At 41.9% G+C, this 27,524-nt stretch overlaps 1 protein-coding gene across 1 annotated transcript in view; it reads right to left on the minus strand.

Moving 5' to 3' along the window:
* The window catches only part of FHDC1 (FH2 domain containing 1), a 62,536-nt gene extending 47,349 nt beyond the window's left edge, over positions 1-15,187 (minus strand). The window contains exons 1-2 of the mRNA XM_089525668.1: positions 15,117-15,187; positions 11,052-11,107 (exon numbers count right to left, since the gene is read on the minus strand). The gene's annotated coding sequence lies outside the window, so the exon portion shown is untranslated. The remainder of the gene's footprint in view (positions 1-11,051; positions 11,108-15,116) is intronic.
* Positions 15,188-27,524: the final 12,337 nt, after the last annotated feature.

Here is a 27,524-nt window from a genome sequence, read left to right on the forward strand (position 1 = left end):
TCCCTGAAATCCCAGGAAAACACTATCAGGCAGTGATTATTATAATGGGCTAAAAAGAGCAAAGGTTTGTTTCAGTATTAAGGCAGCTCACTATAAAATACTAAAGATGCAAAAGAGCAGAACTTATTATTTGCTTCAACTTATAATATATATCCAGGTTGAAGAGAGACAATGTGGTGTAGTGGTTTGAGTGTTGGACTATGACTCTGGAGATCAGGGTTTGATTCCTTCTCAGCCATGGAAACCTACTGGGTGACTTTGGATGAGTCACATACTCTCAGCCTCAGAAAACCCTGTGATAGGTCTTAGGGCTACTATGGCGCGTTACAGATTGCCCTCAAGTGGCCATTTTCCCGCTGCCGCCATTCGCTGCGGAGGGAAGCCCCAGCGGCCAGACCGTGAGGCTTCCCGGCGCAGCGAAAAAGGAGCCCTGAAATGGCGCTCCTTTTCAAAACGTGGAAGTGGCGCCACGAGGGGCGAAGCGCGCCCTCGCGGCATCACTTCTGCTGCGACATGTCTGGACGCTATGCGTCCAAGATGTCAAAATGGCAGCGCCCATGTGGATGGGCGCTGCCATTTACGACACGCTCTGCGCGTACTACAGAGAAGGGCCATGAGGAAGGTAAGACCCTTCCTAACCCTAATATGGCCCTTCCTAACTCTAGTACGCACGGAGCGCGTACTTTATGGCGGTCTGTAACCCGCCTATAAATCAGAATTGAGTTGAAGGGATACAACAACAACAATCCAGGTTGAAAGTGACCAGAAACCATTTTAAATATAAGTAGAATCTTTATTCTGTCTTTAATATGGCTAAAAATTCAACAGTAAAAAAAGAAAAAGAAATAAGGATGATATTGATGATTGGGACGGAATACATCTGGAGAAATAATGCAACTAGCAATGTATGAAAAGTGGCTTTACTATATTGTGTGTAATGGACAAAGGTGGTAATAAAGATCACAAGCAAGACTTGAAGTGGAAAGAACACTATTGCCAATTGGCTTGATCACAACAATGTAGCCCTTTGTTACAAAAATACTGAAAGAATGGGAAACCTTCCTGGGTAGGGTAAAAAGAAAAGATGGATTAAGGTTAAATACACCTTATACAAAAAAACCCACCATCCATAGAAACAAGGGGAGAGTGAGATTTATTGTAAGTTACTAAGAAAATGGGTTTCACTCTCCAGATTTTGTAATTACAATAAAAAGAAAAAGTAGTACAGTACATTGTTGGTATGATAAGCAAATGCTACATAAAAATTAAAGAAACCAACAGAAAAATGCCTCTTCAGTTATTCTTCATAGCCACAGCCCACCTTTCCTGTTCCAAATTCAATGAGGTCTTATGCCATCCCTATTTACTGTAATGAAACTTTCTCAGGTAATATTTCAGGTGGATTGTGCCCAATTGTTGAAGGATTTTGGCATTTGATAGCAAGAGAACTGCCAATTCTGAAAAAATGGTTTACATAATCTAGCTGGGTTTTTAAGGCTAAAGCTTACTGCCATTACATTGGATTTGTTTCTTTGATCTACAATAAATTGAGTTCAGAAATACTTTTAGCAAAGCAGCAGGAATCTTTTGTAACATGTTGCTTAATCAAGAAATTAAACCACAATGGTTAAGAATCAAAGATCTAACATAGGGCAAGGACAGCGATTTGTTGCAATAGGAATAAATCAGCAAAAATTGAACAAATGAATTTATCTTCTACTAACCAAACCAGTTTTTAAAGGTGATGTGCACCTTGTAAATGACAATTCTAAATGTATCACATTCATGCACAACATTCACAGAAGCCCTAGTAATCCCAAATTGTATCTTATGTCCAAGGTAAGCATGAAGGCTACAAGTTAGTCTCTGTTCTGCTCATTATCTAAGGAAGCAGGTGATGAATGACCCAAGAGGAAATGATTAACGCAACCTCTTAAGTGGCACTGATGGAGGACAATGACAAAAGAGATTCCTCCATAATAAAAGGCAATTCTGTACAGAACAGGAACAATCCTTCTCAATAGCATCATAATAAAAAGAAGAAGGAAAAGAAGTAGAAGCTAGTATGTCTATTAGCTCCATCCAATACATTGCTTATATTTTACTGATTTTAGGGCCAAAAGAGACAGGCCAAAATAAAGCTACTTCATGTCACTTTGGAAGTGTGCTGTTTAAATGACGCATGTGTCCTAAGAGGCCGGAAGCCATGCCAAAGCCACGCTCCAGTTCTAAGGACTGGAGTGCAACTTTGGCGCAGTTTTTGACCTCTAAAGATGCATGTGTCATTTAAACAGCATACCTCCAAAGTGACCCAAAGCAACTTTATTTTGGCCTGTCTGTTCCGGCCCTTAGTTAAAAGTGCTTTCTGTATAGATTTAGGAAAGCATTCTGTTTAGAGTCAATACAGTTGTGTATCCAAAGTTGTCTCTTAGGGAGGATACAAAGCACCAGATGCCTGTGGGGAGTAGAGAACAAGATGTGCAGTTGGGTGGGTCTTCACATCACCTATCAACATATGGCAATCCCATGAATTTCATAGGGTTTTCTTAGGCAAGGAATACTCAGAGGTCATTTTGATAGTACCTTCTTTTTATCACTTGTATGTCTTATCATATGGTTGATCTAATGTACCCAAAACATAAATCTGGTAATGTTCTATTTCTTCAGCATTATTTCAGCCTACAGCACTGGTATTCTTTGGTGGTTTCCCATTCAAATACTAACCAGAGCTGACCCTGCTTAGGTAGAGATACACAAAAAAGGCAGTTATGAATATGACACTTCTCCTCTGATCTCCAGCAGCGTGAGAAAAAGGAAAACCATACCACAATATCTTCAAAGTTATTTAAGGAAGATATTATGAAAAGTGCTTCATGGGTTTCTTTTAAGAGGGGTATCACAGTTTCTCTTTGCTGAACTATGAGTCCAAACATTTTTTTTAAGTCCAGCAAGGCGATCACACCAGTTGGTGTCCACACCTAGTTTGCTCTGTCCTCTCTAAAGATATTTCGCAGCAGTAATGCATTGTTATGAGCTTTCCCCAGTTGATTCCCAGCTCCACCATTAAACCCACTGGGTGACCTTGGGCAAGTCACATGCTCTCAGCCTCAGAAGAAGCCAATGGCAAACCTCTTCTGAACAAGTCCTCCTAATAAAAACCCATGATAGCATCACCTTAAAGTCACCATATGTCAGACATGACTTGAAGGCACTCAACAACAAATTCCCTATTGTTAATTGACAATACTATGGGATAGTCTGATATTCAGTGGTCAAAACACATTATACTTGTCCCTTCATATTTGCGGCTTTGATTTTTGTGTCTTTGATTATTCATGGATTATATGAATATATTTTCTAGGCATATCTAGGTCCTCCAGCACAGTGCAATGGTCAAGTTTAACCAAAAGTTACACTGAAGGACCTAGAGAGTCCTAGAGAAAACACTCCACTGGGCATTCGTAGTGCCTCCAGTGCAATTCTATAGTCAATGTCTGACAGATATTGACCACAGAGTTGCACTGGAGGACCTAGAGATTCCTAGAAAGGTGTTCTCTCAGGTAAAAATACAGCATTTTTGTTATTTGCAGTTTTTCCACATTCACAGGTTCTGTGCCCCTAACCCCAGTGAATGTGGAGGGACAAGTGTAGCTCTACAAAATAAATGTTCCTGTGGAGATGGAAACTGATAGAAATAGGTGAAAGAAAAGAGACAGACAGATCACAATCAACACAGCCACCTGCATTTTTAGACTCTCCTTGAGGATCATTATAGTAGATAATGTTGAAGGTGTGCACTTCACATATGACCACTCCTTTACTACATGAGAACAAGAGTCCTACTGAATTAGATAAAAGGGCTATCTCTTTCAGCCTTTTGTTTCCACAGTGGCTATCCAGATATCTGCTTGAATACAAAACTATCTTCCAGAAGTAGTTTCCTCTCAGCTGCTCAATCCGCAGAGAATTTTGTCAGCCTAGATTCTGTTTATGGCTATCACTGGTATGCAGCTAGGAATAATCGGTCATACTTCTAATGAATGCTTCCTTTAAACAATATCAGTACAATGCAAAAAATGACTACTGAGACAATTTTTAAAGTCATACTGGTGTTTACAGAACATTTAAAGCCACAATTATACATTTGTGGCCCACCCCAGTTTCTCATGCCGTGTAAACAATAGAAACATCAAGTTAAAACTAGTTTTAAAACTTTGTTAAAAACCAGAAAGGTTAAGGTGACTCACATGGAAATCTGGAGATGAATAATAGTGACCTTTGCATTTCAATTCAGATTTATTTGGAAGAAAGGTGAGATATAAATGGAAATAAATAAACTAACAATTAAAATAGTTGCCTGCCTTAAAATAAAATGCCTATCTCTGATCATGCTGCATCTGATAAAACTTTACACAGAACCATCAAAATTCAGTAGAAAACCTCAATATTCCACAATTTCAGAGAGGAAGATGGGTGTGCCGTAACAATTGATAATCCTGATGTGTATAAGGGCCAGTGTGGTGAAGTGGTTTGAGCACTGGACTATGACTTTGGAGACTAGGGCGGGATACAGACGGGCAAAAAGGGGTGTATTCATGACGTCATGAAGGTAGAGCCTTCAGACGGGCCTTACCTGAAGGCCGCTATGAACACGCCCCCCGCACGCCCCAAGCGGGAAGAGGCGGCATTAAAAAGGTGCTGCTTTTCTCCGCTTCTTTTCCGTTTGATGCACAGCTGCGCAGCTCCGTCTGTAAGCTGCTGCACCGGTACGCCAGAATTGCTACGCCGCTAATTTAAGTTGCCCATTTAAAAGCTCCGTGTCTGCTGCGTCACATAATGAGTCGGGGTCCTGGAACATGCGCAGTTTGCCGTCAGGCTTTAATTGCAGCGTCAGCTGCCATGCAGGTGTGGAAGCTGCAGCACAGCTGCAGCGCATTTTAAGACTCGTAACCCTAACCCTAACCCTAACCCTAGAGCAACATGTACGCATGCGCTGCTTGGAAAGTTTGGACTTTAAAGTGAGCCCCTACACACATTCCTGTGCCATTTTCACCTAACAATAAAAACCCCTAAAACTGTAAATATTTACATATGTACAAGGGAGGTGATGGGGGATGGCAGGGGGACAGCGGTGGCAGCGGCGACAGCTGTGGCTGTGCATTGCAGATTCAGCAGGAGCGCGGGGACCAAAGGAGAGGAGGCATCCATGATGCTGGTGACACTGGCAAAGTGCAAGCGGGCAAGGATGCCAACACCAGCTGATCACCAGCTGGCAGGAGACCACCATTGTTCTTTGGCAGAGCGGGGAAAAAAGTTTTAAAGGGGCTTGGGCACTTTAAATGTGCCCATAGGCTTTCTGCCGCCGCTGCTTAGCCCTGCAGCTGCGCAGCTGCGCATCCGCCAGCCGGCAAAGGAAAAAAAAAAGCCCCATTTTTGGCCGCCCGTGAGGAAGCTGCCTCTCTCTTTGCAGCGTCCTCCGAGGTGGCGGTTTGGAAACTGCGGGTCAGAAACGGCCCCAGGTGAGGCGTCTTCACTGCCCCCCATGTGGAAGCCCCATCTCCTGAGCCATGCCCCCGGGGTGGGCGGTCTGGAGGCTCCGTATTCAGCAGAATACACCTCCAAGACGTCTTCCCCTGCCCGTTTGTATCCCGCCTAGGGTTCAAATCCCCTCTTGAGCATAAAAAAACCTCACACTGGGGTCCAAGAAACACTGCGGAAATAACCCAGTTTGAGTCCACTTTAACTGCCCTGGCTCAAAGCTAGGGAATTCTGGAAACTGTAGTTTTGTGAGATGTTAAGCCTTCTCTATCAGAGACCTCTGGTGCCACAATAAACTACAGTTCCCAGGATTCCCCAGCACTCAGCCAGGACAGTTAAAGTGGTCTCAAACTGGATTATTTCTGCAGTGTGTTTTAGATCTGGGTGACCCTGAACAAATCACAATCTCTCAGCCTCAGAGGATGGCAATGACAACAACACCACCCCTAGAAACTCACCAAGAAAACCCAATGATAAGTTTGCCTTAGGGTCACGGTAAATCAAAAATGACTTGGAGGCACACAACAACAGGAACAACAACAACCTGTACTAAGGGCAAGAGGTTACTGTTAGGACAGAATATGGAGAAACAGAATGGTTTCCAATTGGCGAGGGGCTGCATTTTTCACCCCATTTGCTTAACTTGTATGCCAAAAATATCATACATAAAGCAGGTTTAGATTCAAAGGAAGGAGGAAGGAACATCAATAATTTAAGATATGGAGACAATACCACACTACTAGCAGAAAATAGCCAAGATTTGGAATGATTACGGAAGAAAGTCTAAGAAGAAAGTGCACAATAGTTGAACATTAACAAAAATAATGTCCACAGATGATTTCCATTTATGTAAACTACTTTAAAGTTGATAATGAAGACATTTAAATAATTCAAGATTTTCCACTGTTTTTGTTTTGTACCGTGAAGTCATTTCCAACTTATGGCAACCCTATGGCAAATCTACTGGGGCTGAAAGTATATAACTTGCCAAGGTGTATTTCCATGCCTCAGTGGGGAATTTAACTCTGATCTCTAGGACTCTCTAGGTCCTTCAGTGTAAACTCAAACCACTATACCACTCTAGTATAGCCAAGGTATAGTGTTCCATATCTTGGCTCAATCATTAATCAAAGTGAAGTCTGTAGTCAAGAAATCAGAAGACTAGGACTTGGAAGGGCAGCTATGAAGGTACTAGACCAGATCTTAATGTAGAGATATATCTGAATATTAAAGTTAGGATTATCCATGCCATCATATTTCCAGACCACATTCCAGAAGGGTAGACTCAAAGAAGCCACAGCCCTGACTCTGAAACATCTCAGCAGGTCTGTTGAGGGCAGGGTAACTTGGAGGTCTTTCATTCGAAGGGGTCACCATAACTCAAAGTCGACTTCAAGACAGCAAGATGTCCAGAAATTTATTTGAACTTATATGAAAGGAAGGATACACGAACAAATATTTTGGTTCAGTTCACTTAGTTAGCAATAGCAGTAGCAAGTACATTTCTATACTGTTTATCGATGTACTAAGCTGTTTACAAAGTATAAGCTAATTGCCCCCAACAAGCTGGGTACTCATTTTAGCGACCTACGGAAGGATGCCAGGCTGAGTCGATCCAGAGCCCCCGGCTGGAATTGAACTCATAATCTTGTAGTTTATGAGTGAGTGGCTGCAGTACAGGTATTTAACCACTACATCACCAGGGCTTCCCTATTTTTAAGTTTCTTTATTTTGTTGAGCATTCAGTTTAGGCAAGACACCTTTTTTCTTTATTGGATTTTAAAACCCATTCTTGTAATCTGTTGTTTCTGCTATAGACAATATATCTCATCATGGCAAAGCATGGGAACCCAAGGGGGAGGGGGGATGATTTTTTTTCATACTGTTGTTTCACCCAAGCAAGGGCATCACTACCAGGGTGGAATGGGTATGGAATGCACCAGGTGACACCCTAAGAGGGGGTGACACCACTGCTCCCGAAACATCTGTTTTGGGCAATATGGGCTGTGGTGTTCGCCTGTGTCCCTTCAAAACAATGAAAATATGGTATAAGCATGGGAAGGCTCAGTGGGAGGAGAAAGGAGAGGTCCTAGGTTCTAAAAAATTATAACATTATAAATTAAAAACAAAATTTAAAAAACATTGCATCTTATCAAATTTTCACTTTTGCCAAAATAAATTATGTACATGTCAATACATTCAGGCTTTGTGTAAGATACTGTAATTTAAAGGTATACTTTAATTTTGCTAGTTGATTCAGTGATATACGGGAATTTTGATTTATGAGTAACATCAGTACAAAAAGTTACTAAGGATTCTTATTGGTATGATATGGGAGGACACCAATGGGGGCAGGGTGTGTGACACTATGAGTTATCGCACCAGGTGACGCCAACCCTAGTAACACCACTGCATCCAAGGTCTATTCAACATACCTTCTTTAGAAATTAGGGGATAAAAAAACATGTTAAGAAATATGCTGTTAAATGCTGCATATCAAAATACATAACAACCTGAAAATCTATTGCACAATTTATTTCAGCAGATGTCTCCTACCTATAACTGAATGCAAGAATAAAACTGGAGGCTATTGCCACACACTTTGCTGGATGTGGGATAACACCCTGAACAACCAGTCTGAAGGGAACTGGATTTCCAATTCTAAGCGGTCTTAGGGCCGGTTCCCACACAACTCAGGTGTTCAGGTTACACATGAGGTGGGGTGCGGCAGTGAGTCTCATAGAGGCCCTGGTTTATATTACAGGGTGTGAGTGAGTGCTGGGGGGATGTGTATGCCTGAGGCTCACTCTCACAGACCCATCACATGTATCATCGGCGCAACAGTGTTGTGCACAAACTGATAGTTACATCTGCTTTGCATGTAAAACCCAATATGCTAGCATAATGCTCTAGTGGGGAAAGCAAAAATGTCACTACAAAGGAGCTGCACAAGAACACCTTTAGCATTATACAAGAAGCACAAGAGTTTTTACAGTGTCTTCTTGCTGTTGGCCTTCAACTTTTTTCCAACTTATGGTAACCCATAATATGGTGAACATATTATGGAACTTTTCTTGGCCAGATTTGTTCAGAGGGGGTTTCCATGCTCTTCCTCTGAGACTGAGAGAGTGTGACTTTCCCAAGAGCAGAGATTCAAATCCTGATCTCCCAGAGTCCTAGTCTGACACTCCAACCACTATGTCATACAGGTTCTCTTGCACTGTCATAGAATATTTTTATTTTAACTTATTTTTATTTCAAAAAGAAAACCCAAAAATTGTAAGGAAAGAAGAGTAATGAGCATACATGTATCTTTTGCATCACATCTAAACTAGGTTTTTCCCAGTCTGGCTCCCTCCAGATGCTTTGAACTCCAACTCTAACTCTAATAAGCCCCTTAACCAGCAAAGTGAGGTATTTGGGGAGTTTATTCCAAAGTATCTGTAGAGGGCATCAACTTTGGGAAGGCTAATCTAAAATTTAGAACTTAAAAGCAAACACCACTACAAATGTAATGTTGAACTGAAAATGATTCATTCATTCACCAGACTCTCTGATGCCATATTCAATGATACCATCATATAGGGCAGCAAATAAATGTTTTAATAAAATAATAATGGTATAATTGTAAGCAATAATAACAGTATTTTTTAAAATCTGCAGGCTGTATAGCAAGTGGAGATATTGCCAGAAGTAAATTTTGGTTTGCCTTTGTCTTGCTATTTTTATGCTTATAAGATTAATTAGCTTGATTCACACTATAAGAATATTCACTCCCAATCTCTGTGTATAGTAATAAATGGTTTTGCTCAAGATAATAAAAGTGAACCCCACAGAGATCTCAACAAAGGCAACGGATACAGAGCAATTTGAAGTTAATGCTGTAAGAAATGCTTCCATATCAGGAGAACCATGATACTTTAAGCTTTGTGCACCACAAAGTTTCAACTCAATGAACCAATGCCAGAAAGTCAACAATACCTATATGAAAAGGTAAACTGAGTAATTAACCACTGACAGGGCAGTAGAAAATACTGCTGTGTATAAGAAAGCCAGAATGGTGTAATAATTTGAGTGCTGTACTATGGCTCTGGAGACTAGGGTTCAATTCCCAGTTTGGCCATGAAACCCCCTGGGTAACCTTGGGAAAGTCACATGCTCTCAGTCTCAGGAGAAGGCAAGGGGCAATCCTCCTCTGAACAAATCTTGCCAAGAAATCCCCCTGATAAGATCGGCTTAGGGTCACCATAAGTCAGAAATGACTTCAAGGCACACAACACACACAAACATCAGGAACACAATGAATGTAATTTAGAAGTGATTTTTCCTTCTTTAAAGAAGAATAAACCTATTTCCTTAGTTAAAACATGTACTACTCATCCTGAGAGACATGGTGTAATGGCTTGAATATTGGACTACGATTGTAGAAATCAGGGTTTCAATTCCCTGCTCAACCACAGAAACCCACTGGGTGACCTTGGGCAAGTCACATACTCTCAGCCCCAGAAAAGCCTGTGATAAAGCCTGCTTTAGAGTTGTCATAAGTCAGAAACAATGTGAAGATATTGAGATTGTATAACACTCATCCTGAACATATGCACTAAGAAGCAAGTCCAGATTATTCCAAAAGGAAAGGCTGGAATTCTGCTCTCCCACACCAAATGCAGAACATGGCTAGTCTCTGAAGATGCCAGCCACAGATGCCGGCCAAAAGTCAGGAAGAAACTCTGCTAGAACATGGCCAAATAGCCTGAAAAACCCACAAAAAACTAGGGATGCCGGCCATGAAAGCCTTCGACTTCACATGGCTAGTGGCTTTCCTTCAAAAATCCACATGATGTTCTAACTTCAACAATAAATCCATTACTGGGCAGTAAGGAGGATTTTTCCCCATAATCTGAATAATCTCTTCAGAAACAATCATTGCCACCTACACCTCTTATAAAAGTGTTCTCCAGGGATAAATCAGACTCACCACCACATTTGTATTTGCTTCAGCAATGAAGCCAAGTGCCCCTTTTGCTAGCTACTAACATGCACTTTATGTTACTGGAGTTCTGATAGGATACAATTCTCAGCCTTAATTCACTATAAATTCTCTTTGCATTCTAGTTTACACTTTCCAAACCAAGAGTCTTGTCCCCCTGAACTAATGAAATGGGGGGGGGGGGGAGGGAAGCACATGTAAATTCAAAAGAATGGAGTTGTCTTGTTTTAAAGAGACCACCCAGGAGGGGTTTAACAAGTGGAAAAGTGTCACCGCGAGTTGATCATTAAAAACATCAAACTGCAATTGCCCTTTCTCTATTTGATTCAGGATCGCTGCACAAGAGAAAAAATTAGAATTAGAAATGTCACTATTAGCAACTAGTTCTGTTCTGTGTTCTGACTACAGTGTTTTGTGACTCAAAACTCAAGGGAAATATTAAAACTCAAGGGAAGGAGTATTCCTTTGGGAAAGACCCCCAAACGCACAAACATGCCAACAGCAACAAAAGGGTAAAATGCCTTACCTCATCCTCACTCTCCCAGGCTTTTTTTAATTGCTTGTTTTATGTCTGGGTGGATCCTGAAGGGGAAAAGAAAAGACCAATTAAACATCATCCTTCTACTGTCAGACAGAGATCAACTCGGACTGCAATGGTAACACAACAGCGTTAAAGAGCGAACCCTCTCCACACACCATATATTCTGCCACACACATACACATAGAAGTTGCATCCACACTGCAGAAATATTCCAGTTTGGCATCACTTTGGCTGCCATGGTTCCATGTTATGTAATTCTGGGAATTGTTATTTGTTTGCTCTGGTGACACAACAAACAACAATTGCCAGATTTCCATAGCATGGAGCCATGGCAGCCAAAGTGATGCCAAACTGGAATATTTCTGCAGTGCAGGTGCAACCAAAGACAGAAATGCATTTCTCAGCTCCATGGGAGCCCAATCCCCAAAGGCATCCCCTCAAAGCATCTGCACTGTAGAAATAATCCAGCTTGACACCGCTTAAACTGCCACAGCTCCATGCTATGGAATCTTGGGCATTGCAGTTTCATGAGATATTTCTCTTTCTCTGTCAGAGAGTGCTGATGCCATAGCAAAATACAATGCCTAGGATTCCATAGGATTGGAGTCACGGCAGTTCAAGCTGTATCAACCTGGATTATTTCCACAGTGCAGATACAATTGGGCTGTGAACGCTGAAGGAGCAGGTGTCCTTACTGCCAAGGAAGAGAAGGCACCGCAAAATGTAGGACATTCAAGAAAAGCTAAATACACCCACAGAAATATAAACTCATGCTTCTTAGTCATGCTCCAAATGGAGGACACTTTGGAAACCCTCCTGAACAGAAAGTTGAAATGGAGAACATGTCCTGGAAAAGGAGGACATGTGGTCACCTTCCTCCTCTGAGGAACCTCATTCTTTCCCTCAGCTGTTCTCTCAAACCAGGGACCCGTTGTAGTAATTATAGCAATAACATGTACTTATAATACCCTTTCCATAAAATGGTGGAATATCAAACGTATATAATCAAAAACAGACAATATAACACAAGATTATAAAATGCCAAAATGCTAAAATATTAAAATAATATAATATGCTAACATACTAAAAGAAAAAAATCCCTTATCAGGCAGCAACCGAGCTAATTGAAGAGGAAGATCTTCAGCCAGACCAGAGGCCCTTATAACCGTAAGGGAGGACAAAGTACCGCAAAATGTAGGACCTTGAAGACAAACGGAGGATGTACCTGAAGAAAAGCTAAAAAATAAATACACTCTTAGAACTGTAAATCCATGTTTCTTAGTCATGCTCCGAATGGAGGGCGTTTTGGAATTCCTCCTGGGCCAAAAGCTGAAATGGAGGGCATGGCTTGGAAAAGGAGGACCTTTGGTCACCCTGACCTTTCTGTCCTCTCCCTCACCTTCTCCTCATGAAGAGAAGAAGCCCTCCTCAGAGGCATCTTGCTTGGGGGGCCTTCCAGAAAAGGAAAGGCAGTGGTGACCAAGGTGGCCTCTGCTCCAAGGTGGACAACCACTCCAAGGTGGCCTCAATTTTTTGCAACTAGACTTTCTCCATTTCCCACCAAGTGGGGGGAAAAGCTGGTGGAGAAGGGTTGAGGGCAAAGCTCTGTGTAGGTTACCATGCCAAGTCCTTCTCCCCTCAATTCCTCTCCTCCAACTTTAGTAGTTTGAGGTTGGTCTCAGAGTGACCAGGCGTCCTCCTTTTCCAGGGCGTGCCCTCCATTTACACCTTCTGTCCAGGAGGGATTCCAACAAGTCCTCCATTTGGAACCTGAATTTACATTTCTAGGAGTGTTTCTAGCTTTTCTTGGGTCACATCCTCCATTTTTCTCCTTGAAAGTCCTACATTTCGTGGTGCCTGGTCCTCCCTTGCAGTGGTCGCCCTCGTTGTCTGGGAAAGCAAGGTTCAAAGCCCAGTTTGGCCGAGAAAACTCACTGGGTGACCTTGGGCAAGTCACACTCTCTCAACCTCTGAGGAAGGCAAACCCCCTCTGAACAAACCTTGACAAGAAACCCCCTTGATTGTCATATAAGTCAGAAACGACTTGAAGACACACAACAACAACAGACTTTAGGGTCCCCCTGAGAGAAACTGGGTCGCCGGCTTAGTTATGGGGGGACTATTTGAAAGGTTTGAGAGGGAAGAGGAGAGAAAACAGGGGTCTTTCCACTCTCCTCCTGCTTCCCCTCTCAGCTCATGTTATAATGGAGATGTTGAGGGTCAGGAAAAAAGCAATTTTCTAAGGCACCTCAGCCAAACTAAGACCCAAACTATGACATTTAAAAAGGAAACTTTAAAACAGAGAAAGCAAGCAAGGTGGGGATTGAGAAGCATCTTAGGGAGGAGAAGGCGGGAAGTTTTAAGGTTTGGGGTTTTTTCTCCCCTCCCTAAGGGGGAAAACCCAGGAGAGGAAGAGAAGGTTAGAGTAACTAACTAGGGAGCTGTAGTAGAGGTTTTAAGGTGGCTGTAGAAACTCACTGGGGGCTGACCTTGGGCAAGTTACACTCTCTCAGCCTCAGGGGAAGGCTAGGGTAAGTCCCCTCTGAAGAAACCTATGCAGGAAAACCCCAGGATTGGGTCGCCCCCAGTCAGACACAAGAAGAAGAAGAAAAGGAGCATCTCATGGCCAAGTCTTTTACTCTCTCTCTCTCTCTGTGTGTGTGTGTGTGTGTGTGTGTGTGTAGATACATAGATACATGCATACATATATATATATATACACACACATACATATATACACATAATTACTTGTGTGTGTATAAATGGATACATATATATATATATACACACACACACACATATATACATATTTACGTGTGTATATACATAGATACATACATACATATATATAAACACACACATTTATATTCATAACTATGTGTATGTGTATACACAGATATATACACAGACATATATACATATCTACATGTGTGTATACACAGATACATATATATATATATACACACACAGACACATACATATATATACACTGTACATATTTATATGTCTGTATATATAGACACACACACACACACACACACGTATATATACACACACACACACACACACATAAGAGCCCCAAAGGCAGCCTGCTCCTCCTCGACCCCCAGCGCCTCCATCCTTGCCTGGGCTTCCCTCACAGGTCCTAATCGCCAAGGAGGACAAGGCATGGCAGAATGGAGGACATTCGAGGAAAAATGGAGGACTTTACAAGCCAAAGGCACGCATAGAAATGTAACTTCACGCTTCAGGAAAAATGGAGGACCTGCCCAAATGCAAAGCTAAAAGCACTCTTCGAAATGTAAATTCCTGCTTCAGGAACAATGGAAGACACTGCAAGGTATGAAAGCTACAAACACTCCCAGAAAGGAAAAGGGTATGGTTCAAGGGGGGAAATGGGGGACACGGCCAAAGAGAACCCCCCAAATGGAGGACACGATCCCATAAAAGCTAAAAACACTCCCAGAAATATAAACTCGTGGTTCAAGGAAACGTGGAGGACCTGGCCAAATAAATGCTAAAAACACTCCCAGAAATATAAGGCCATGCTCCTTGGTAGCCCTACTCAACACAGAGGACATTTGGGAATCCCTCCTGGAGAGAAAAGGCTGGAATGGAGGACAGGTCCTAGAAAAGGAGGACCCTTTGGTCGTGCTCAACATGGAGGACATTTGGGAGTCGCTCCTGGACAGAAGGCTGAAAAGGAGGGCAAGTCCTAGAAAAGGAGGAGCACTGGTCACCTTGGTCATGCTCAAAATGGAGGACATTTGGGAATCCCTCCTGGAGAGAAAAGGAGGGCAGGTCCTGGAAAAGGAGGACCACAGTGGAGGGGAATTAGGAAGGCTGAAATGTAGGACGGGTCCTGGAGCAGGAGGAGGTGCGGAGAGGGATGCGATGGAGCCCAAGGATGTCGAGCCAAAGGCAGGAGAGGAAGCGAGTGCCAGGCTTTCGAGGCAGCAGGACCCAAAGAGCCCCCTCCTCTCTCCTTGGCAAGGGAAAAGGGGGCCATCCTGCTCCTCCATCTTCTCACAAAGACCCCCCTGGCCTTACCTAGGAGTCCACGAGAAGCCCCTCTGCTTTTCTGGATGCTCCACGGACCTCTCTCCTTGCAGGGAACAAACCTCTGCTGGTGCTTGCTTTGCCTGCTGCTGCTGCTGCCCTTGCTAGCCCCGCCTGGCTGCCTGGCTCCTCCACCTCTTCTTTGCTCCCTCTGCAACCAGGACCCAGCTGCACCGGCCAAGGAGCAGCAGCAGCAGGAGGAGGAGGCTCTGCGCAGGCGCAGAGCTAGGCAAGGCTCTGCCAGGTAACCCTAATGACTCTTGGAGAGCAGGGCTCCCCAACCTTGGCTCCTCCAGGTCTGCTGGACCTCAGTTCCTAGAAGCCTCAGCCACCATGGCCACAAGCCAAGGATGCTGGCAGCCTAACTGATAAAATAAATAAAATAAGAAATAAGAAAACTTTAATTTATATCCCGCTTTTTGTTACCACAATCAAAGTGGCATACAACCTTTAAATAATACAATATATACACACCCCCCCCCTTTCTTGGAGTTGACGTCCAGAGCAGATTAAAGTTTGGGAACCACAGTTTGGACTAGGACTCTGGAGACCCCACTCTGCCATGAAACCAGTTGGGTGGCCTTGGGCAAGTCACACTGTGTCAGCCTCAGGGGAAGGCAATGGCAAACCTCCTCTGAACAAATCTTGCTACAAAAACTCCGGGATAGGTTTGCCTTAGGGTTGTCATAAGTCAGACATGACTTGAAAGCACACAACAACAACACAGCAGTAACAGTAGTAGTTGTAGCAGCAGTATCCTAAGTACTATTACTACTTAGTAGAAGACTCAAGGCGGTTTACAAAAGTTAAAACAGATAACTACAAAAATTCATACCATACAAAAGTTAAACATATGATTAAACAAATAATAGAATCAAAAGCAATTAAAACATAGCAATTAAAAAATGAAGAACATGGCATATTCTGAAAGGCCCTTTGCCCCAAGCAATAAAACTTTAAAGGTCTACTGAAAGAAAAACAAAACTTTGCTGGCCTACAAAGGGAAAGTGGGGAAGGTGTCAGTTTGTAACAACTCCAGGAAAGGAGTTCCAGAGCTCAGGACCAACCACCAAGAAGCCCCTGTCCTATGTTTCCAGCAGATATATCTGTGAAAGTGATGGGATAGAGAGAAGGGCCTGAAGACATAGGCAGGCTTATATGGGGGAATATAGTCCTTCAGATAACATGAACTGAAGGCATAAAAGGCTTTGCAGGTCACAACCATGCACCCTAAGTCCATGCTTAGCTTAAAGCCTGAGGCTTGTCTCCATGGTGAAAACACCATACTTACCCTGAAGCTGGTGCTATTACTTCTGATGACATAGGGCTACTTCTGAGGAAGTTCTGCATTTTTATGCCCTTAATCCAACTTTCTCCTAAACTAAGCAAAGTCAGGGTCTGGAAACCTTGGAGTGAAGTTGCATTCTTTTGGCATGTAGACAGCTGGATTGGGTCTGATTTAGCCTCATCCAATTGCCCACATGCCAAGAGCTGTGCCATCTCCCCTCCTCATGCTGAGAAGCACAGGGAAAAAATATGGCCTCTTTTTGGAGACACTGCTCACTAGCAAGAGCACCATGTTGCCACTGTGTCTGAAGATAGAAAGGGGTGCCTGACATGTGATTAACAAGGAGCCCAGGACACCCCTTTCTGTTCTCAGCAAAAGTGGTGGCATGCTGGGCAGGCTTTACATGGAGCTCCTGCCTGTGAAGAAGTGGCAGAGGCAGCTCCAAAACCAGGAGATGGGCCACCACAGCCAATGGAGTATCAGCCTGGCTGGTCTGTGTGCACAACAGTGCAGCATCACACCAGATTTGGCTTGGCATGTGTAGTTGCCATCATGGTTGGTCCAGATCCAGTCCAGGGCATAATGCTTTGGAATGTCCCTGGATTAAGTGGTTGGCATAGATGCATCTTTGGTTTAAGGTGGTTGAAGGGCAAGAAACTACCCCTATGTTTACTTCCATATTCATGGGCCAGTATAATTAAAAGGTGAAAGTTAATAAGTAACTCACTGAGGTGGAGATCCCAGTAATTTAGAGCACTATTCTGTCTATGTAGGTATGCACAATGTGATTGGAGATAACAGGTAGAACTCCCCTTCTGCTCCCCTACCAGTTAGGTGAATGAGAAAGCAGTGGTGGAAGCCTCCTAGTATCTTTGATCCGTAATTGGATCAGTAAATAGAAATGGTCTTCCACAGAGCTCTCAGGTGAGCCTCATTGGGAGGAGATTCCTTTCCCTTAGGTACTCTGTGGAGCATTGAATCTAGTGGCTGCTGCCCTTACAGGGGAAAAATATATCAATGTTAAATTGTTTTTTAAATTGTTTTAACCAACCTGTTTTCTGTTTTCTGTATTGTTTCATATATGAGTAGTTGGCTTGAGTCTTGGATTGTTGCTTTTGCTGTTTTATAGAAGGAAGAAAAGTTCTTATATTGATTCTTGTGATTATTCTGTGGTAATGGTCTGCAAAGCATTATATAAAGCTAAGGGGAGGAACCTATGGTAGAATGGAGCTCAAAAAGTTCCCCCCTTCTTTCTCCAAGTGCTGTCACAGAGACCGTAAAGTTTAGATTCTACGTCTGTGTGGAAGAGTTTCTCAGATATCAGCAGCAAAGTCAAAGAAAGGGACCCAGGACTAAGGAAACTTTGTATCCACAATTAATACTGACATGCAAGTTAAGAACAAAGATTGTGGATGGTTAGCCCTTTCAGTATGAATCACTGGGGTCCACTCTTGCTGGAAACCCACTGACTAGTTTTCCTTGCTTTTCTGTTTCATTAAAAATTCCACCTGTGTCAAAAAGGACTAGCTAGTACTCATTATAATTGTAACACACCTGTGCCACTGGGAGTACAGCCACAGCAAACAATTTACACCCTAGTGGCTGAGGGGGGCGGGTATGTGAAATGCAATACAATGATTCCATTTAATCTACATACTTCTTAGATGCCTGTAGCATTGGACAGAATGCATTTTGTGAAGCCACAGGCTATTACCGTACACAGCTATAACTACTTGGCTGAGGGTGGCTTTGACTTTTCCTATTATCTATGCCGGTCCATAGGAAGCTGTGAGTTGCTGTGCCAGATCCTTACCTCAGAAAAGAAAAATTTGAAGAAGACACGTATCTGGATGGAATGCATTCTGGGCAGGATCCAGCAGGTGCATCTGTCAGTGGGACCTAGAAACTGTAATTGCAGGGTCTCCCCAAAACTAGTTCCAAAGGACTAGGTTTGCCTCTCCAGATGTTTATTTCTTTCTTTATTTTGGTGCAGGTTGTTCATATGTTCTCAAGTAGGGGGAATAAGATTATGTTACACCAGGGTTAGCACAGGCCTCTGTTAATCATTCCACCAGAGAAGCGGTAGAGGGTTATTTCAGTGGTTCTGAATTGTAAACAGTAGGGGCAGATCAGCATGCAAAGGGATCTTGTAGCACCTTTGAGACAAAATCCTACAAGATCCCTTTGCATACTGATTTTGGCTATGTCTTTGAATTTTACCAATAGGAGCAGATGGAATTCATATGCAAAAAAGTAGACAGTGAGAATTACCTTAATAGCAGCCATTAACAGAACTGTAGTTGGTAGAGACATAGACATCTTTGCATTGTTGAGTGATTAGAAGAAAACACACCTTTGTTCAAGCCACAGAAGATAAGAGTTGAATCTTTAGGTGCATTCTTGTCCAGCTGTTTCACTTTGACATCTGTCTTTGAAGTCTGTTTGATCAAAAAGAGCTATTTTGAAGTCAGTGACTGAGTGTCCAGGGAAGCTGCAGCTGTTTTGCCAATAAGTATTTCAGTACTGACTTTTTGGATAACAGTCCATTTATTCTGTGTAGAGACTGGTTTGTTTGTTCCATATAGGATGCTAGAGAGCTGCAATGCATTTCTAAACAGTGATGGCATATAATTAAACTGTGCCGCAAAACTCTTTGTTGTTGTTAATGAGAAAGAGAGGGTTAAAAATTATGACATAATGTGAAGGAAATAAATACCTTCGTGTACCTAACTGCTTGATGGTTAAATAATAATTAAAATTCCAATTAACATGCATTCCTAACATTCCACAACTTGTGCTCAACCATCCTGATACTTAAATTTAAATAATTCCTATGGGATATATGGCCTATTCACAAAAGGATAGGTTGACTTATCAGACAGTCTTGACAACCAGAGCCCAACTCCCTGCAAAAGCAGCATTTCATGTTACAGTTAGTACCCACAGAAACTTGCTAATCTCCTGAAAATGTCTAAGCAAGGAGATTTCACAAGATCCATTCCTGGGTAATGAGCTTTTATTGTCTTTCCCAGTCTGCTTCATCTCACTTCTTTTTGGTTTTCCTGTAAGTGAAATATGGTTAGTTCCTTCAAAACAAAATCAGTAGCCAAAATAGTAGATGGTGTTACTGTTAAAACAGAACAATCTATTTCTCCCTGCTTTTATTTTATTTTTATTTTTTATTTTTATTTTTCTTGTTGATCTTTGGGAGATTGTGATCTGTCACTAGTTCATTTGATCTTTGACCCTTCGTTGCTGATTAAGAAAGCCAGTGAGAATTTTGTTGAATGGTTAAAGAAAGGTGCAATTTTATCCTTTTATCTCTTACCACTGGATCCTATGCAACAGGATAGTATATAATGGTACAGAAGAAATAATAACATTATCAATGCCCCGCTCTCTCTCAGGCTGCACCCACACTGCAGAAATAATGCACTTTGACACCACATTAACTGCCGTGGCTCAATGCTATAGAATCCTGGGATTTATAGTTTGTTGTGGCACCAGAGCTCTCTGACAGACAAGGCTAAATGTCTCACAAAACTACATTTCCCAGAATTTCATAGCAGTTAAAGTGGTGTCACACTGAATTATTTCAGCAGCGTGAATGCATCCTTTACTTTTGAGTGAGAGCCTTATTGAGAATGGTAGATTTGAGATGAGTCAGAATTATCAAGATTCTTTAACATCCATTCATGTCTTAATTCCAGGGTTCTGAAACATCCAAATATGCCATCTTCCATAGCACTGGAGCAGGGTCTGAATGAAATCTTGTGGTTGCTACACATCTGATTTCAGCCCGGCTTCTCTATTGCTCCTGGGACTGAGACAATGATTGCCTTGGCAGAAAATTGCATCTTCTTCAGATGGCGTCTCACCTGTCAATGACTGTCTTAAAGCAGTAATGGATTGGATGAGAGAAAACAAATTGAAGCTGAATCCAGACAAAACGGAGGTACTTACGGTATCGGCTCCAAACCCAGGCATCGGGATACAACATCCAGTCCTAGAAGGGGTCACACTCTCCTCAAAGGACTGTGTTCACAGTCTGGGGGTGCTCCTAGATTTGACGCTTCACATGACAAATCAGGAGAATGCAACGGTCAGGAGTGCCTGTTATCAGCTTCAACTGATACGCCAGCTGCGCCCCTTCCTGGAAGTCAGGGACCTTGAGACTGTAGTACATGCACTGGTAACCTCACGCCTTGATTTCTGCAATGCACTCTACATGGGGCTACCCTCATGCTTGGTCCAGAAACTTCAATTAGTTCAGAACACGGCAGCTAGACTGGTCTCTGGTACATCTAGAAGAGAGCATATAACACCAATCTTAAGATCACTCCACTGGCTGCCCATGAGTTTCCGGGCCCAGTACAAGGTGTTGGTGATCACCTTTAAAGCCCTCAATGGCTTGGGTCCAACGTGTCTTCAGGACCGCCTCCTTCCATATAAGCCTCCCCGCACACTTAGATACTCAGGGAAAAATCTGTTACAGCCTTGTAAAACAAGGCTGTCCATGACCTCCCAGAGGACCTTTACAGCTGTAGCTCCCAGATTGTGGAATGGCCTGCCGGACGAGATCCGTCATATTACCACTCTAAGCAGCTTTAAGAAAGCTATAAAGACGGATCTCTTCCAGCAGGCCTTTCCTGAATAGTTCTCCGGCTATCAGAAGGAAAATCTAATTGCTGACCTCTGACTTCACCAGAGTTATTGTATTGTTTTTAAGTATGTTTCATGTTTTAAATTCTACACTGTTTAATTGAATTTTAAGGGGTGGGTGGGTTGAGGGTTTGGACTGTATATTTTAATTTTGTAAGCTGCCTCAATTGCATTTTGTAGTGAGGCAGGATATAAATATTATTATTATTATTATTATTATTATTATTATTATTATTATTATTAAAATATATGCCATGTGGGATGTATGTGATACTGATTGACTTAAGTAGGACAATCTTATCATGATTTTGTCCTTCCATATTCTCAAGAATCAGTTTCAGAAAGTGATGCTGAGGGACACCTGTTTGTTAGTTTGATCACTGGTGCATTGTCAGAGGTAGATTTTGTCCTCTGTGTCATCTAAATTAGACTGCTGGGAGATATTTTTTTCCCACTGTGGGTTTGCATTGTGTTGCTGTCAAATGGAGTTCTAGTTTTTCTTTTTATCTGAGTGTGAGATGATTTAATGATTTGAGTCAATTTCTTGGGATGCTTAACAACTGACCAAAAGCTAGTAAATTAAAGCTTAATCAAGGAAAGAGAGAGATTCTCCTGGAGGAGGAGGAGACTGGAGTGGGGATTTTATTTTGGTTGGAGCATTACTTTCCTTTAAGCATCACGTTCACATTTTGGGGGTGCTTCTGGACTCAGCTATGCATCTGGATGATCAAGTGATGGCACTAAGGGGTTGCTGTGCCAGTACATTTAATCTGACCTGACAAATTAAGAGCAAGATAGAGCTGGTTTTGGATTTGCAATGATATACAGCAAGAAGCACAAACCTTTGGGAGTTTTCCAAAATCATCTTGGGTTTCAGACCTTCACTGAAGTGGACTGATTCGAATCAGCTCAAGTCAAAGTTTGCCATCGTCCACACACTGAATCAGAGCCTGGACTGAATTTTGTGGTCACTGCTCATTCTTAATGACAGTCCTAATTCCAAATGACATCCTGTTTAGAGTAGGCCTGTTAAATCAATGGGATTTATGTGTTGATTTACCATTTAGATGTTGATTCAATGGGTCTACTCAGGAGATGTAAAATTTCCAGAAATGCTGAAAGAAATGAAGGGGGCTTTTTAAAGGGGGGAAATTGAATTGGAGGGGGGGGCATTTTCAGAAATATTTGGGGGGGGGGGGAGTGTGAGATACTAATCCTTTATAGACTGGGAAAGTCTAAGGAAAGCCCTATCAGATCCTTCTCCGCACCCAAAAAAGGCAAAACAACAACAACAAATGCCCCACCCCACAAAACAACAACAACAACAACCCACTGGGTTACTTAGAATATATAAATGGTCTTGCTCAACAGGAACTGCATTTTTAGCTTCCATTCTCTCTTTTAGTTTGTTTTCTCTTTTGTATCAACAGTGAGGAAAGCCCTGCTCCATAAACAGCAAACCGATCTGTGTAGGTTGGCTAGGCTGGGGTGCCAATTAAAGCTGGAGATAGCAATAAAGAAAAACATGCTATACTGGATTCAAAATGGGAGGAGAGCAATTCATATTGATTCCACCTTTGTAAACAAACTACTACAACCCTATAGTTTAGAAAGACTTATATTCAGTCACCCTTGAAATCTTATCATAGTTGTGACTTCTGCAATGTACTCCTCCCCAAGGGAATGGATATACACACACACGCATGCATGCATGCATATGCGCACATGCACACCACAAGGCTTTTCTATGCATTTATCTGAATGGAATTGCCCTTCTAGTCATATGACTATTGCAATTTTTTCAGACATGCAGAAGGCATCACTGCATTATCAGCTGTAGTACTGAAGGTTGGGTGACAGAATGGAAACTGAAGTAAGAAACAGAGAGCCTATTTTATTCCTAGTCTATGATGTGGAAATAAGAATGGGAAATTGGAACAGGTAGAATCTGCAACAAAACATTTTTTGAGTGGCGTTTAGACCCTTGCCCTCTTCCATAACACTCCATTCTATCCCTGCTTTTCTATTTTTCAGGCTTCATCTACACTGCAGAATTAAGTTTGACAGCACTTTAACTGTCATGGCTTAGTGCTGTGGAATTCTGGGATTTGTCATTTTTTAAACTGTTTAGCCTTCTCTGTCAGAGAGCTCTGCACTGGTGCCACAACAAACTTCAAAGCTCAGGATTTCCATATGATGGAGAAAGGCAGTCAAAGTAGTATTAAATTGCATTAATTCTGGAGTGCAGATGCAGCCTTAATATGAATTATTCTGGTTTGTTTGTTTTTTTTAAAAAAACTTGTGGTTGTTGTTGTGTGCCTTTAAGTCATTTCTGACTTATGGCAGCCCTAAGGCTACCCTATTATGGGGTTTTCATGGCAAGATTTGTTCAGAGAAGGTTTGCCATTGTTTACCCCAAGGCATGTGCCTTGCCCAAGAAGTGAGTTTCGTGGCTGAGCAGAGAATTGAACTCTGGTCTTCAGAGATGTAATCCAACACTCAAACCACTATGACATGCTGGCTCTCATTTTTTTTCCAACCTAAGCTAGAACGTAAAGCATCTTTTCCCCCAATGAAGCTTAGTGTCATTTTGAGACCATTTTCTGAGGCATAACAGTGGGGAGGGCGGGTTAGTATTCTTCATTTATGTTACTTCCAGACCTGACATCCTCACTAGGGTTTTTCAATGGAAGCAGCAGCAAGTGTGACAGGCAGCAATGAACATCAGGGAGGTGGGGAGGAGCAGGAAGAGGAAGCTCACACCACAAGGCCCTTGGGTGGAAATATATGCACAAGAGGGAGGAAAGGCCTTGTTATGCAGAATGTGAGAGCAGGGGAGGGTAGACACATGACAGGTGACAGAAAGTGGGGGTGGTGGAGGAAAGATATGTGTTGGAAAGGCTGGGTGGTTAGGATCAAATGAGACTAGAGGCCCACAGAGGAGTGGAACACAAAATGGGAAAAAGACAAAACTGGGCACCTTGGTCTTAGACAACCATCCTTTTCCAGAAGCAGAGGGCACTGGATGCTGGAGAAAGACATCAGTGTGAAGGCACATGGACAATAGAAGAATCAGTGGAGAGGATAAAGAATTTGACACAACTAAGTGAAAGATCAGCAGGAGAGAAGGTTTGGTTCAAAAATGGCCTGCCAAAAATGTGTAACTGGGTTAATAAAAGGGCAATTTCATGCGCAATAATATATTCCCAATGTTTCAGTAAATATACTGTTGGCCAAACTGATAGTGCTGCATAACACTATTTCTTACAGTTTTGGAGAGAGATGCTCAACTTGTAAAATAAATGCATGTACATTTTCTAAGGAATTTAAGTGTGATGACTACTATGAAATGAAGTTTCTACAGGGGTTGTGAGGGATTTCAATTCAGTATTAATTATACCAAAAATAGGTCAACCACCCTTCCCTCCTTCCAAATGGGGATTAAAATTTTTAGATTCACTGAAGTAATTATACTTTCATGTGAATGTATTTTTAAAAAATCAGTTATTTAGTAAGTGCGAGTGGATACAGAAATGTCGGCTTACTTTAGGAAATGACTGGATTATGATTATTTATGATTTTATAGTCTAAGGTTTTTGTTTCCTGCAGCCTTCCTCTCTCTCTAGGTATTCCTTTTTTACCCACTCACTCACTCACTCAAATCAGGTTTTCCAAAAGGGATGCATCTCTTTCCTTCTGTCTCAAGCTCAAACCAGGGACAAGGAAAGGGGAATGAAATCATGGATGGCTTTCTTTCATACGTTCTGCTAGAACTGTTAGCGTCGTATAAATTGAAATGCCAAGTTTGAATCAATGTAATTAAAATAATTCCTTTTCAATGCAAATGTAATTAATTTAAATTTATCTTTAGTGAAAAATGCCACATTGTAGGAGTTTCTCACTAACTTGCCTATCCCTGATCTCCACTCGGCTGCGACAATTCAGTGTGAAGCTGGAAGTGACCCCTCTGCACAATGAGATGGTTCTCTACATCCTTAAAAATGTCCTGTCTCTTCCTCCACCCTCAATTACTAGTTGCTTCATTTCATTTTCCACCCACCTTCACCTGTCAGTCACCATTCTGTGCCCACTGAGCATGCTTGGTTTTCTATACAGCATTTACATCCTGTCCCCTCTCCAACCTAATTTTTCCAGTGTGTTTTTGCATTTCTGCAAACCTCAGTGTTCTACATATTTCCTGATGCCTGGAATATGACCAGAATATAAACAAATATGTGGGCCAAATTATGCTAAAGACACCAGATCCCATCTGATCTTGCAAGCTAAGCAGGTTCAGCTGTGGTTAGTGATTGCATGGGAGACTGCCAATGAGTAACAGATTTTGTGTGCCTTCAAGTTGATTCTGACTTAGGTGACCCTAAGGTGAACCTATTGCGGGGTTTTCTGGCAAGTTTCTTCAATGGTTTGCCATTGCCATCCTCCGAGGCTGAAAGAGTGTGAGTTGCCCAAGTTCATCCAGTGGTTTTCCATGGCTGAGCTGGGATGTGAACCCTAGTTTCCAGAGTCCTAGTCCAGCGCTAAAACCACTATGCCACACTGGCTCTCATTACCATACCAGCTGCTGTAGGCTATATTTCAGAGGAAGGAACTGGCAAAACCACCTCTGAGTATTCCTTGACTAAGAAAGCCCTATGAAATTCATAGGGTCATTATTAGATGACTGGCAACATGAAGGCACACACACACACATAAACAAAGAGAAATATATAAAAATAGAAATATTAAAATGAAAAGCTCTTATATAACCAGTGGCTAGCGAAGGAGTAAAGGCATGTTCTTTTTTTTTTTTTTTTTTTTTTTTTTACTATTGGAGGATTTACATTGATGAGTTAGTCTGGAGAAGAAAAAAACTAGAAAATATAAGACTGTTTCTTTGGCCACTGAGGAAGACCATTGTTTGAAATATGTCTATTGCATTAAAAACCTGTGAAGACCTTACTTTATGGACCTTTGCACTTAACTGGTATTTATGGAATCTATATTTCTCCTTTATGAATGACTTATTATTTAACATATTTGTATCTTTAGTAATACATTATTTGTTCATATCCTGACTATTTGGTCTTTATTTTTAAAGAAATCAGGTGCTTTATTTTGTTGTGCTTGTGCTGTTGTGGCTACACAAGGGAGAGCAGTCTTCACTGGGAAACAGAAACAGAATAAATTCTCTTTAGTATTTATTCCTACAGTATGTTGTATCCTAAAAATCCACACCTATGAGTTAATCACATTTAACATTAAGATTCTGCATTTCCAAGAACCTGAAATCAACACAGCATTTTGATGGAAATAAACTTTGGGAGAAGAGATTCCTGAGTAGCCATAACTCCTCACTAGGTCAGCCCAAAGTGTTTTACTGTAAGCTTCTCAGCTATATAAGTGGCACACAAGGATTGAGGCCATTGATAATGCAATTTGCACATTAATAATGTCCCCAAGAATAATGGGTGACCTACGTCAAACCTAGAATTGGTAGAGTTCATCACCTGTTCTTGCTGTTATGGTCCATTAAGTTGCTTCTGACTTATTGTGACCCCAAGGCGAGCCTATCATGTGCTTTCTTGGCAAGTTTTTTCAGAAGGGGTTTGCCTTTGCCATCCTCTAAGGCTGAGAGAGTGTTACTTGCCCAAGGTCATTGAGTGGGTTTACATGGCTGAGCTGGGATTTGAACCCTCGTCTCCAGAGTCCTAGTTCAATGCTCAAACCACTACACCATGCTGGCTCTTGTTCAACAGAGTTCATCATCAGTGGCATGAAAACAGTCTAAGAAAGAAAGGAAATTATGGAGTGGCGAGACAAGTAAAAGAAACAAAAACTTTGCACATGCTGTTTCTTCCTCCCTTCTGGTGGAAGTCTAACAGGTCTGAGGGTTTTGAAGGCTTCAGAATAAGAACTCCCTCACTTAATCCATGAGATTGATTTGTAAAGCTGTATACCTGTATCTTCTTACTTAGATGGAGGTAGGCAGCATTGCAGTGAAGCAGCTTCGTGGAAATCAGTGTGACTTACTTCTGAATAGGTGTGTACCAGGTTTGTGCGTTGTCACTGGCTTCCTTAAGAGGAATCTGGGATGTTGGAATGGTGATATAATTGTTCTCTTTATGGGAGCTTTGCATTTAATGAATATTTACATCTACACCAGCCAATTTGTTCTCTTAGTTAGATCCTTTGTTGTGACTGAATAACATTTGCAAGTCAAACAAAGAGTTTCAAAATGTTGCCTTTTTGGTCCACAACACCTTGAACCCACCAGAGATTATGGAAACTGCAGTCTTAAAAAATGCAACCTTTTCCATCTCTAGTGAAAAGCTGCACCCATTCCAACTCTTCTTTCATGCACATCTTTGTTATCAGCAACAATCTGTGATGCTACCAACCAGGAACATGTTAGTAATACCTACACATTTCCTAAGTATCTTTCTAAAAAC

The sequence above is a fragment of the Sceloporus occidentalis genome, unplaced genomic scaffold (assembly GCF_023333645.1).
Source record: "Sceloporus occidentalis isolate IW3139 unplaced genomic scaffold, rSceOcc1.0.p SCAF_5, whole genome shotgun sequence".
Lineage (NCBI taxonomy): Eukaryota > Metazoa > Chordata > Lepidosauria > Squamata > Phrynosomatidae > Sceloporus > Sceloporus occidentalis.